Source organism: Taudactylus pleione, unplaced genomic scaffold, assembly GCF_031769625.1.
Source record: "Taudactylus pleione unplaced genomic scaffold, aTauple2 ptg000100l, whole genome shotgun sequence".
NCBI classification, from domain to species: domain Eukaryota; kingdom Metazoa; phylum Chordata; class Amphibia; order Anura; family Myobatrachidae; genus Taudactylus; species Taudactylus pleione.
Window position 1 is genome coordinate 17574 of NW_028284502.1, and position 13267 is coordinate 30840.

Here is a 13267-nt window from a genome sequence, read left to right on the forward strand (position 1 = left end):
TTTTACTTTAAACGTAACCTATATTTGTGAACTACTTCACCATCATTTTGATCCATCACAAATGACAAAAAATCATAACATAGACATCTGACCAATGACATGACTTCTACTATAAGAGTAATGGTAGCTTTTCACTAAATGTGTTCTATGTATGTCTTTAATGAAAAGCATTGTTCATTGAAGTAGATTTCTTAATTGAACTAGTTTATTTTTGACATTTGAGTGTCAGCTTCACTTATGAAGCATTATTTGCAAAAATTAAATTTCCAAGCAAACAATTCCAAGTCGACGAGGATGGGATTTGAACCCATGCGTGCAGAGCACAATGGATTAGCAGTCCATCGCCTTAACCACTCGGCCACCTCATCTTTCTGGCACAAGTAGAGAAGGGTTTTCGGACACCAATTGTCATATTTTAAATCAATTCTTTATACATTGTTGGTTGTGTTCTCAGCAATATCACAGGCATGTTAGCAATTCCACTTTCAAGTGAGCCTTTGCTTAAAGAACATTTATTTTACTTTAAACATAACCTATATTTGTGAACTACTACACCAGCATGTTGATCCATCACAAACGACAAAAAATCATAACATACACATCTGGCCAATGACATGACTTCTACTATAACAGTAATGGTAGATTTTCACTAAATGTGTGCTATGTATGTCTTTAATGAAAAGCATTGTTCATTGAAGTAAATTTCTTAATTTAATTAGTTTATTTTTGACTTTTGAGTGTCAGCTTCACTTATGAAGCATTATTTGCAAAATTCCATTTCCAAGCAAACAATTCCAAACCAATGAGGAAGGGATTTGAACCCATGCATGCAGCGCACAATCCATTGTGCTCTCCATGCATGGGTTCAAATCCCATCCTCGTCGGTTTGGAATTGTTTGCTTGGAAATGGAATTTTTGCAAATAATGCTTCTTAAGTGAAGCTGACACTCAAATGTCAAAAATATACTAGTTCAATAAAGAAATCTACTTCAATGAACAATGCTTTTCATTAAAGACATTCATAGCACACATTTAGGGAAAAACTACTATTACTGTTATAGTAGAAGTCATGTCATTCGCCAGATGTGTAAGTTATGATTTTTTGTCATTTGTGATGGATCAACATGATGGTGTAGTTGTTCACAAATATAGGTTACATTTGAAGTAAAATATATGTTATTTAAGCAAAGGCTCACTTGAAAGTGGACTTGCTAACAAGCATGTGATATTGATGAGAACACAACCAACAATGTATAAAGAATTGATTTAAAATATGACAAGTGGTGTCTTGAAAACCATTCTTTTTTGTGCCAGAAAGACGAGGTAGCCGAGTGGTTAAGGCGATGGACTGCTAATCCATTGTGCTCTGCACGCATGGGTTCAAATCCCATCCTCGTTGGTTTGGAATTGTTTGCCTGGAAATGGAATTTTGCAAATAATGCTTCATAAGTGAAGCTGACACTCAAAAGTCAAAAATAAACTAATTCAATTAAGAAATCTACTTCATTGAACAATGCTTTTCATTAAAGACATACATAGCACACATTTAGTGAAAATCTACCATTACTGTTATAGTAGAAGTCATGTCATTGGCCAGATGTGTATGTTATGATTTTCTGTCGTTTGTGATGGATCAACATGCTGGTGTAGTAGTTCACAAATATAGGTTATGTTTAAAGTAAAATAAATGTTCTTTAAGCAAAGGCTCACTTGAAAGTGGAATTGCTAACAGGCCTGTGATATTGCTGAGAACACAACCAACAATGTAGAAAGAATTGATTTAAAACATGACAAGTGGTGTCAGAAAACCCTTCTTTGTTTGCATTTCCAAACAAACAATTCCAAACCGACGAAGATGGGATTTGAACCCATGCGTGCAGAGCACAATGGATTAGCAGTCCACCGCCTTAACCACTCGGCCACCTCGTCTTTCTGGCAGAAAAAAGAAGGGTTTTCTGAAACCACTTGTCATATTTTAAATCAATTCTTTAAACATTGATGGTTGTGTTCTCATCAATATCACAGGCTTGTTAGCAAGTCCACTTTCAAGTGAGCCTTTGCTTAAAGAACATTTAATTAATTTAAACGTAACCTATATTTGTGAACTACTACACCATCATGTTGATCCATCACAAATGACAAAAAAATCATAACATACACATCTGGCCAATGACATGACTTCTACTATAACAGTAATGGTAGATTTTCACTAAATGTGTGCTATGTATGTCTTGAATGAAAAGTATCGTTAATTGAAGTAGATTTCTTAATTGAACTAGTTTATTTTTGACATTTGAGTGTCAGCTTCACTTATGAACCTATATTTGTGAACTACTACACAATCATGTTGATCCATCACAAATGACAAAAAAATCATAACATAAACATCTGGCCAATGACATGACTTCTACTATAATAGTAATGGTAGATTTTCACTAAATGTGTGCTATGTATGTCTTGAATGAAAACTATTGTTCATTGAAGTAGATTTCTTAATTGAACTAGTTTATTTTTGACATTTGAGTGTCAGCTTCACTTATGAAGCATTATTTGCAAAAATTCAATTTCCAAGCAAACAATTCCAAGTCGACGCGGATGGGCTTTGAACCCATGCATGCAGAGCACAATGGATTGTGCTCTGCATGCATGGGTTCAAATCCCATCCTCGTCGGTTTGGAATTGTTTGCTTGGAAATGCAATTTTTGCAAATAATGCTTCATAAGTGAAGTGAAGTCCATCGCCTCAACCACTCGGCCACCTCGTTTTTCTGGCACAAATAAAGAAGGGTTTTGTGACACCACTTGTCATATTTTAAATCAATTCTTTATACATTGTTGGTTCTGTTCTCAGCAATATCACAGGCTTGTTAGCAAGTCCACTTTCAAGTGAGCCTTTGCTTAAAGAACATTTATTTTACTTTAAACGTAACCTATATTTGTAAACTACTTCACCATCATTTTGATCTATCACAAATGACAAAAAATCATAACATAGACATCTGGCCAATGACATGACTTCTACTATAAGAGTAATGGTAGCTTTTCACTAAATGTGTGCTATGTATGTCTTGAATGAAAAGTATTGTTCATTGAAGTAGATTTCTTAATTGAACTAGTTTATTTTTGACATTTGAGTGTCAGCTTCACTTATGAAGCATTATTTGCAAAAATTCCATTTCCAAGCAAACAATTCCAAACCGACGAGGATGGGCTTTGAACCCATGCGTGCAGAGCACAATGGATTGTGCTCTGCATGCATGGGTTCAAATCCCATCCTCGTCGGTTTGGAATTGTTTGCTTGGAAATGGAATTTTTGCAAATAATGCTTCATAAGTGAAGTGAAGTGAAGTCCATCGCCTCAACCACTCGGCATCCTCATCTTTCTGGCACAAATAAAGAAGGGTTTTCTGACACCACTTGTCATATTTTAAATCAATTCTTTATACATTGTTGGTTCTGTTCTCAGCAATATCACAGGCTTGTTAGCAAGTCCACTTTCAAGTGAGCCTTTGCTTAAGGAACATTTATTTTACTTTAAACGTAACCTATATTTGTAAACTACTTCACCATCATGTTGATCCATCACAAATGACAAAAAATCATAACATAGACATCTGGCCAATGACATGACTTCTACTATAAGAGTAATGGTAGCTTTTCACTAAATGTGTGCTATGTATGTCTTTAATGAAAAGCATTGTTCATTGAAGTAAATTTCTTAATTTAATTAGTTTATTTTTGACTTTTGAGTGTCAGCTTCACTTATGAAGCATTATTTGCAAAATTCCATTTCCAAGCAAACAATTCCAAACCAATGAGGAAGGGATTTGAACCCATGCATGCAGCGCACAATCCATTGTGCTCTCCATGCATGGGTTCAAATCCCATCCTCGTCGGTTTGGAATTGTTTGCTTGGAAATGGAATTTTTGCAAATAATGCTTCTTAAGTGAAGCTGACACTCAAATGTCAAAAATATACTAGTTCAATAAAGAAATCTACTTCAATGAACAATGCTTTTCATTAAAGACATTCATAGCACACATTTAGGGAAAAACTACTATTACTGTTATAGTAGAAGTCATGTCATTCGCCAGATGTGTAAGTTATGATTTTTTGTCATTTATGATGGATCAACATGATGGTGTAGTTGTTCACAAATATAGGTTACATTTGAAGTAAAATATATGTTATTTAAGCAAAGGCTCACTTGAAAGTGGACTTGCTAACAAGCATGTGATATTGATGAGAACACAACCAACAATGTATAAAGAATTGATTTAAAATATGACAAGTGGTGTCTTGAAAACCCTTCTTTTTTGTGCCAGAAAGACGAGGTGGCCGAGTGGTTAAGGCGATGGACTGCTAATCCATTGTGCTCTGCACGCATGGGTTCAAATCCCATCCTCGTTGGTTTGGAATTGTTTGCTTGGAAATGGAATTTTGCAAATAATGCTTCATAAGTGAAGCTGACACTCAAAAGTCAAAAATAAACTAATTCAATTAAGAAATCTACTTCATTGAACAATGCTTTTCATTAAAGACATACATAGCACACATTTAGTGAAAATCTACCATTACTGTTATAGTAGAAGTCATGTCATTGGCCAGATGTGTATGTTATGATTTTCTGTCGTTTGTGATGGATCAACATGCTGGTGTAGTAGTTCACAAATATAGGTTATGTTTAAAGTAAAATAAATGTTCTTTAAGCAAAGGCTCACTTGAAAGTGGAATTGCTAACAGGCCTGTGATATTGCTGAGAACACAACCAACAATGTAGAAAGAATTGATTTAAAACATGACAAGTGGTGTCAGAAAACCCTTCTTTGTTTGCATTTCCAAACAAACAATTCCAAACCGACGAAGATGGGATTTGAACCCATGCGTGCAGAGCACAATGGATTAGCAGTCCACCGCCTTAACCACTCGGCCACCTCGTCTTTCTGGCAGAAAAAAGAAGGGTTTTCTGAAACCACTTGTCATATTTTAAATCAATTCTTTAAACATTGATGGTTGTGTTCTCATCAATATCACAGGCTTGTTAGCAAGTCCACTTTCAAGTGAGCCTTTGCTTAAAGAACATTTATTTAATTTAAACGTAACCTATATTTGTGAACTACTACACCATCATGTTGATCCATCACAAATGACAAAAAAATCATAACATACACATCTGGCCAATGACATGACTTCTACTATAACAGTAATGGTAGATTTTCACTAAATGTGTGCTATGTATGTCTTGAATGAAAAGTATTGTTAATTGAAGTAGATTTCTTAATTGAACTAGTTTATTTTTGACATTTGAGTGTCAGCTTCACTTATGAACCTATATTTGTGAACTACTACACAATCATGTTGATCCATCACAAATGACAAAAAAATCATAACATAAACATCTGGCCAATGACATGACTTCTACTATAATAGTAATGGTAGATTTTCACTAAATGTGTGCTATGTATGTCTTGAATGAAAACTATTGTTCATTGAAGTAGATTTCTTAATTGAACTAGTTTATTTTTGACATTTGAGTGTCAGCTTCACTTATGAAGCATTATTTGCAAAAATTCAATTTCCAAGCAAACAATTCCAAGTCGACGCGGATGGGCTTTGAACCCATGCATGCAGAGCACAATGGATTGTGCTCTGCATGCATGGGTTCAAATCCCATCCTCGTCGGTTTGGAATTGTTTGCTTGGAAATGCAATTTTTGCAAATAATGCTTCATAAGTGAAGTGAAGTCCATCGCCTCAACCACTCGGCCACCTCGTTTTTCTGGCACAAATAAAGAAGGGTTTTGTGACACCACTTGTCATATTTTAAATCAATTCTTTATACATTGTTGGTTCTGTTCTCAGCAATATCACAGGCTTGTTAGCAAGTCCACTTTCAAGTGAGCCTTTGCTTAAAGAACATTTATTTTACTTTAAACGTAACCTATATTTGTAAACTACTTCACCATCATTTTGATCTATCACAAATGACAAAAAATCATAACATAGACATCTGGCCAATGACATGACTTCTACTATAAGAGTAATGGTAGCTTTTCACTAAATGTGTGCTATGTATGTCTTGAATGAAAAGTATTGTTCATTGAAGTAGATTTCTTAATTGAACTAGTTTATTTTTGACATTTGAGTGTCAGCTTCACTTATGAAGCATTATTTGCAAAAATTCCATTTCCAAGCAAACAATTCCAAACCGACGAGGATGGGCTTTGAACCCATGCGTGCAGAGCACAATGGATTGTGCTCTGCATGCATGGGTTCAAATCCCATCCTCGTCGGTTTGGAATTGTTTGCTTGGAAATGGAATTTTTGCAAATAATGCTTCATAAGTGAAGTGAAGTGAAGTCCATCGCCTCAACCACTCGGCATCCTCATCTTTCTGGCACAAATAAAGAAGGGTTTTCTGACACCACTTGTCATATTTTAAATCAATTCTTTTTACATTGTTGGTTCTGTTCTCAGCAATATCACAGGCTTGTTAGCAAGTCCACTTTCAAGTGAGCCTTTGCTTAAGGAACATTTATTTTACTTTAAACGTAACCTATATTTGTAAACTACTTCACCATCATGTTGATCCATCACTAATGACAAAAAATCATAACATACACTTCTGGCCAATGACATGACTTCTACTATAACAGTAATGGTAGATTTTCACTAAATGTGTGCTATGTATGTCTTGAATGAAAAGTATTATTCATTGAAGTAGATTTCTTAATTAAACTAGTTTATTTTTGACATTTGAGTGTCAGCTTCACTTATGAACCTATATTTGTGAACTACTACACAATCATGTTGATCCATCACAAATGACAAAAAATCATAGCAAACACATCTGGCCAATGACATGACTTCTACTATAACAGTAATGGTAGATTTTCACTAAATGTGTGCTATGTATGTCTTGAATAAAAAGTATTGTTCATTGAAGTAGATTTCTTAATTGAACTAGTTTATTTTTGACCTTTGAGTGTCAGCTTCACTTATGAAGCATTATTTGCAAAAAATCCATTTCCAAGCCGACAAGGATGGGATTTGAACCCATGCGTGCAGTGCATAATGGATTAGCAGTCCATCGCCTTAACCACTCGGCCACCTCGTCTTTCTGGCACAAGTAGAGAAGGGTTTTCTGACACCACTTGTCATATTTTAAATCAATTGTTTATATATTGTTGGTTGTGTTCTCAGCAATATCACAGGCTTGTTAGCAAGTCCACTTTCAAGTGAGCCTTTGCTTAAAGAACATTTATTTTACTTTAAACGTAACCTATATTTGTAAACTACTTCACCATCATGTTGATCCATCACAAATTACAAAAAATCATAACATACACATCTGGCCAATGACATGACTTCTACTATAAGAGTAATGGTAGATTTTCACTAAATGTGTGCTAAGTATGTCTTGAATGAAAAGTATTGTTCATTGAAGTAGATTTCTTAATTGAACTAGTTTATTTTTGACATTTGAGTGTCAGCTTCACTTATGAAGCAAAATTTGCAAAAATTGCATTTCCAAACAAACAATTCCAAACTGACGAAGAAGGGATTTGAACCCATGCGTGCAGAGCACAATGGATTAGCAGTCCACCGCCTTAACCACTCGGCCACCTCGTCTTTCTGGCACAAACAAAGAAGGGTTTTCTGACACCACTTGTCATATTTTAAATCAATTCTTTAAACATTGATGGTTGTGTTCTCATCAATATCACAGGCTTGTTAGCAAGTCCACTTTCAAGTGAGCCTTTGCTTAAAGAACATTTATTTTACTTTAAACGTAACCTATATTTGTGAACTACTACACCATCATGTTGATCCATCACAAATGACAAAAAAATCATAACATACACATCTGGCCAATGACATGACTTCTACTATAACAGTAATGGTAGATTTTCACTAAATGTGTGCTATGTATGTCTTGAAAGAAAAGTATTGTTCATTGAAGTAGATTTCTTAATTGAACTAGTTTATTTTTGACAATTGAGTGTCAGCTTCACTTATGAACCTATATTTGTGAACTACTACACAATCATGTTGATCCATCACAAATGACAAAAAAATCATAAGATATACATCTGGCCAATGACATGACTTCTACTATAATAGTAATGGTAGATTTTCACTAAATGTGTGCTATGTATGTCTTGAATGAAAACTATTGTTCATTGAAGTAGATTTCTTAATTGAACTAGTTTATTTTTGACATTTGAGTGTCAGCTTTACTTATGAAGCATTATTTGCAAAAAATCAATTTCCAAGCAAACAATTCCAAGTCGAGGATGGGCTTTGAACCCATGCGTGCAGAGCACAATGGATTGTGCTCTGCATGCATGGGTTCAAATCCCATCCTCGTCGGTTTGGAATTGTTTGCTTGGAAATGGAATTTTTGCAAATAATGCTTCATAAGTGAAATGAAGTCCATCGCCTCAACCACTCGGCCACCTCATCATTCTGGCACAAATAAAGAAGGGTTTTCTGACACCACTTGTCATATTTTAAATCAATTATTTATACATTGTTGGTTCTGTTCTCAGCAATATCACAGGCTTGTTAGCAAGTCCACTTTCAAGTGAGCCTTTGCTTAAAGAACATTTATTTTACTTTAAACGTAACCTATATTTTTAAACTACTTCACCATCATGTTGATCCACAACAAATGACAAAAAATCATAACATACACTTCTGGCCAATGACATGACTTCTACTATAACAGTAATGGTAGATTTTCACTAAATGTGTGCTATGTATGTCTTGAATGAAAAGTATTATTCATTGAAGTAGATTTCTTAATTAAACTAGTTTATTTTTGACATTTGAGTGTCAGCTTCACTTATGAACCTATATTTGTGAACTACTACACAATCATGTTGATCCATCACAAATGACAAAAAATCATAGCAAACACATCTGGCCAATGACATGACTTCTAATATAACAGTAATGGTAGATTTTCACTAAATGTGTGCTATGTATGTCTTGAATGAAAAGTATTGTTCATTGAAGTAGATTTCTTAATTGAACTAGTTTATTTTTGACCTTTGAGTGTCAGCTTCACTTATGAAGCATTATTTGCAAAAATTCCATTTCCAAGCTGACGAGGATGGGATTTGAACCCATGCGTGCAGAGCACAACGGATTAGCAGTCCATCGCCTTAACCACTCAGCCACCTCGTCTTTCTGGCACAAGTAAAGAAGGGTTTTCTGACACCACTTGTCATATTTTAAATCAATTGTTTATATATTGTTGATTGTGTTCTCAGCAATATCACAGGCTTGTTAGCAAGTCCACTTTCAAGTGAGCCTTTGCTTAAAGAACATTGATTTTACTTTAAACGTAACCTATATTTGTAAACTACTTCACCATCATGTTGATCCATCACAAATGACAAAAAATCATAACATACACATCTGGCCAATGACATGACTTCTACTATAAGAGTAATGGTAGATTTTCACTAAATATGTGCTAAGTATGTCTTGAATGAAAAGTATTGTTCATTGAAGTAGATTTCTTAATTGAACTAGTTTATTTTTGACATTTGAGTGTCAGCTTCACTTATGAGGCAATATTTGCAAAAATTGCATTTCCAAACAAACAATTCCAAACCGACGAAGATGGGATTTGAACCCATGCGTGCAGAGCACAATGGATTAGCAGTCCACCGCCTTAACCACTCGGCCACCTCGTCTTTCTGGCACAAAAAAGAAGGGTTTTCTGACACCACTTGTCATATTTTAAATCAATTCTTTAAACATTGATGGTTGTGTTCTCATCAATATCACAGGCTTGTTAGCAAGTCCACTTTCAAGTGAGCCTTTGCTTAAAGAACATTTATTTAATTTAAACGTAACCTATATTTGTGAACTACTACACCATCATGTTGATCCATCACAAATGACAAAAAAATCATAACATACACATCTGGCCAATGACATGACTTCTACTATAACAGTAATGGTAGATTTTCACTAAATGTGTGCTATGTATGTCTTGAATGAAAAGTATTGTTAATTGAAGTAGATTTCTTAATTGAACTAGTTTATTTTTGACATTTGAGTGTCAGCTTCACTTATGAACCTATATTTGTGAACTACTACACAATCATGTTGATCCATCACAAATGACAAAAAATCATAGCAAACACATCTGGCCAATGACATGACTTCTACTATAACAGTAATGGTAGATTTTCACTAAATGTGTGCTATGTATGTCTTGAATGAAAAGTATTGTTCATTGAAGTAGATTTCTTAATTGAACTAGTTTATTTTTGACATTTGAGTGTCAGCTTCACTTATGAAGCATTATTTGCAAAAATTCCATTTCCAAGCAAACAATTCCAAACCAACGAGGATGGGCTTTGAACCCATGCGTGCAGAGCACAATGGATTGTGCTCTGCATGATTGGGTTCAAAGCCCATCCTCGTCGGTTTGGAATTGTTTGTTTGGAAATGGAATTTTTGCAAATAATGCTTCATAAGTGAAGTGAAGTCCATCGCCTCAACCACTCGGCCACCTCGTCTTTCTGGCACAAATAAAGAAGGGTTTTCTGACACCACTTGTCATATTTTAAATCAATTCTTTATACATTGTTGGTTCTGTTCTCAGCAATATCACAGGCTTGTTAGCAAGTCCACTTTCAAGTGAGCCTTTGCTTAAGGAACATTTATTTTACTTTAAACGTAACCTATATTTGTAAACTACTTCACCATCATGTTGATCCATCACAAATGACAAAAAATCATAACATACACTTCTGGCCAATGACATGACTTCTACTATAACAGTAATGGTAGATTTTCACTAAATGTGTGCTATGTATGTCTTGAATGAAAAGTATTATTCATTGAAGTAGATTTCTTAACTAAACTAGTTTATTTTTGACATTTGAGTGTCAGCTTCACTTATGAACCTATATTTGTGAACTACTACACAATCATGTTGATCCATCACAAATGACAAAAAATCATAGCAAACACATCTGGCCAATGACATGACTTCTACTATAACAGTAATGGTAGATTTTCACTAAATGTGTGCTATGTATGTCTTGAATGAAAAGTATTGTTCATTGAAGTAGATTTCTTAATTGAACTAGTTTATTTTTGACATTTGAGTGTCAGCTTCACTTATGAAGCATTTCCAAGCAAACAATTCCAAACCGACGAGGATGGGCTTTGAAACCATGCGTGCAGAGCACAATGGATTAGCAGTCCACCGCCTTAACCACTCGGCCACCTCGTCTTTCTGGCACAAACAAAGAAGGGTTTTCTGACACCACTTGTCATATTTTAAATCAATTCTTTAAACATTGATGGTTGTGTTCTCATCAATATCACAGGCTTGTTAGCAAGTCCACTTTCAAGTGAGCCTTTGCTTAAAGAACATTTATTTTACTTTAAACGTAACCTATATTTGTGAACTACTACACCATCATGTTGATCCATCACAAATGACAAAAAAATCATAACATACACATCTGGCCAATGACATGACTTCTACTATAACAGTAATGGTAGATTTTCACTAAATGTGTGCTATGTATGTCTTGAAAGAAAAGTATTGTTCATTGAAGTAGATTTCTTAATTGAACTAGTTTATTTTTGACATTTGAGTGTCAGCTTCACTTATGAACCTATATTTGTGAACTACTACACAATCATGTTGATCCATCACAAATGACAAAAAAATCATAAGATATACATCTGGCCAATGACATGACTTCTACTATAATAGTAATGGTAGATTTTCACTAAATGTGTGCTATGTATGTCTTGAATGAAAACTATTGTTCATTGAAGTAGATTTCTTAATTGAACTAGTTTATTTTTGACATTTGAGTGTCAGCTTTACTTATGAAGCATTATTTGCAAAAAATCAATTTCCAAGCAAACAATTCCAAGTCGACGAGGATGGGCTTTGAACCCATGCGTGCAGAGCACAATGGATTGTGCTCTGCATGCATGGGTTCAAATCCCATCCTCATCGGTTTGGAATTGTTTGCTTGGAAATGGAATTTTTGCAAATAATGCTTCATAAGTGAAGTGAAGTGAAGTCCATCGCCTCAACAACTCGGCCACCTCGTCTTTCTGGCACAAATAAAGAAGGGTTTTCTGACACCACTTGTCATATTTTAAATCAATTCTTTATACATTGTTGGTTCTGTTCTCAGCAATATCACAGGCTTGTTAGCAAGTCCACTTTCAAGTGAGCCTTTGCTTAAAGAACATTTATTTTACTTTAAACGTAACCTATATTTGTGAACTACTTCACCATCATTTTGATCCATCACAAATGACAAAAAATCATAACATAGACATCTGACCAATGACATGACTTCTACTATAAGAGTAATGGTAGCTTTTCACTAAATGTGTTCTATGTATGTCTTTAATGAAAAGCATTGTTCATTGAAGTAGATTTCTTAATTGAACTAGTTTATTTTTGACATTTGAGTGTCAGCTTCACTTATGAAGCATTATTTGCAAAAATTAAATTTCCAAGCAAACAATTCCAAGTCGACGAGGATGGGATTTGAACCCATGCGTGCAGAGCACAATGGATTAGCAGTCCATCGCCTTAACCACTCGGCCACCTCATCTTTCTGGCACAAGTAGAGAAGGGTTTTCTGACACCACTTGTCATATTTTAAATCAATTCTTTATACATTGTTGGTTGTGTTCTCAGCAATATCACAGGCATGTTAGCAAGTCGACTTTCAAGTGAGCCTTTGCTTAAAGAACATTTATTTTACTTTAAACGTAACCTATATTTGTAAACTACTTCACCATCATTTTGATCCATCAAAAATGACAAAAAATCAAAACATAGACATCTGGCCAATGACATGACTTCTACTATAAGAGTAATGGTAGATTTTCACTAAATGTGTGCTATGTATGTCTTGAATGAAAAGTATTGTTCATTGAAGTAGATTTCTTAATTGAACTAGTTTATTTTTGACATTTGAGTGTCAGCTTCACTTATGAAGCATTATTTGCAAAAATTCAATTTCCAAGCAAACAATTCCAAACCGACAATTGAACACATGCGTGCAAAGCACAATGGATTAGCAGTCCATCGCCTTAACCACTCAGCCACCTCGTCTTTCTGGCACAAGTAGAGAAGGGTTTTCTGACACCACTTGTCAAATTTTAAATCAATTCTTTATACATTGTTGGTTGTGTTCTCAGCAATATCACAGGCTTGTTAGCAAGTCCACTTTCAAGTGAGCCTTTGCTTAAAGAAC

General features: G+C 34.8%; 9 non-coding genes across 9 annotated transcripts; 2 read left to right on the plus strand and 7 right to left on the minus strand.

Moving 5' to 3' along the window:
- Nucleotides 1–286: 286 nt before the first annotated feature.
- Nucleotides 287–368, minus strand: TRNAS-GCU (transfer RNA serine (anticodon GCU)). The gene has a single exon. It is a non-coding gene; the product is annotated as a tRNA-Ser (tRNA).
- A 949-nt stretch (nucleotides 369–1317) lies between these two features.
- TRNAS-GCU (transfer RNA serine (anticodon GCU)) lies at nucleotides 1318–1399 on the plus strand. Its single transcript has one exon. It is a non-coding gene; the product is annotated as a tRNA-Ser (tRNA).
- A 448-nt stretch (nucleotides 1400–1847) lies between these two features.
- Nucleotides 1848–1929, minus strand: TRNAS-GCU (transfer RNA serine (anticodon GCU)). The gene has a single exon. It is a non-coding gene; the product is annotated as a tRNA-Ser (tRNA).
- A 2399-nt stretch (nucleotides 1930–4328) lies between these two features.
- TRNAS-GCU (transfer RNA serine (anticodon GCU)) lies at nucleotides 4329–4410 on the plus strand. The gene has a single exon. It is a non-coding gene; the product is annotated as a tRNA-Ser (tRNA).
- Nucleotides 4411–4858: 448 nt separating this feature from the next.
- TRNAS-GCU (transfer RNA serine (anticodon GCU)) lies at nucleotides 4859–4940 on the minus strand. The gene has a single exon. It is a non-coding gene; the product is annotated as a tRNA-Ser (tRNA).
- Nucleotides 4941–7549: 2609 nt separating this feature from the next.
- Nucleotides 7550–7631, minus strand: TRNAS-GCU (transfer RNA serine (anticodon GCU)). The gene has a single exon. It is a non-coding gene; the product is annotated as a tRNA-Ser (tRNA).
- A 1478-nt stretch (nucleotides 7632–9109) lies between these two features.
- Nucleotides 9110–9191, minus strand: TRNAS-GCU (transfer RNA serine (anticodon GCU)). Its single transcript has one exon. It is a non-coding gene; the product is annotated as a tRNA-Ser (tRNA).
- Nucleotides 9192–9624: 433 nt separating this feature from the next.
- Nucleotides 9625–9706, minus strand: TRNAS-GCU (transfer RNA serine (anticodon GCU)). The gene has a single exon. It is a non-coding gene; the product is annotated as a tRNA-Ser (tRNA).
- A 2831-nt stretch (nucleotides 9707–12537) lies between these two features.
- TRNAS-GCU (transfer RNA serine (anticodon GCU)) lies at nucleotides 12538–12619 on the minus strand. The gene has a single exon. It is a non-coding gene; the product is annotated as a tRNA-Ser (tRNA).
- Nucleotides 12620–13267: the final 648 nt, after the last annotated feature.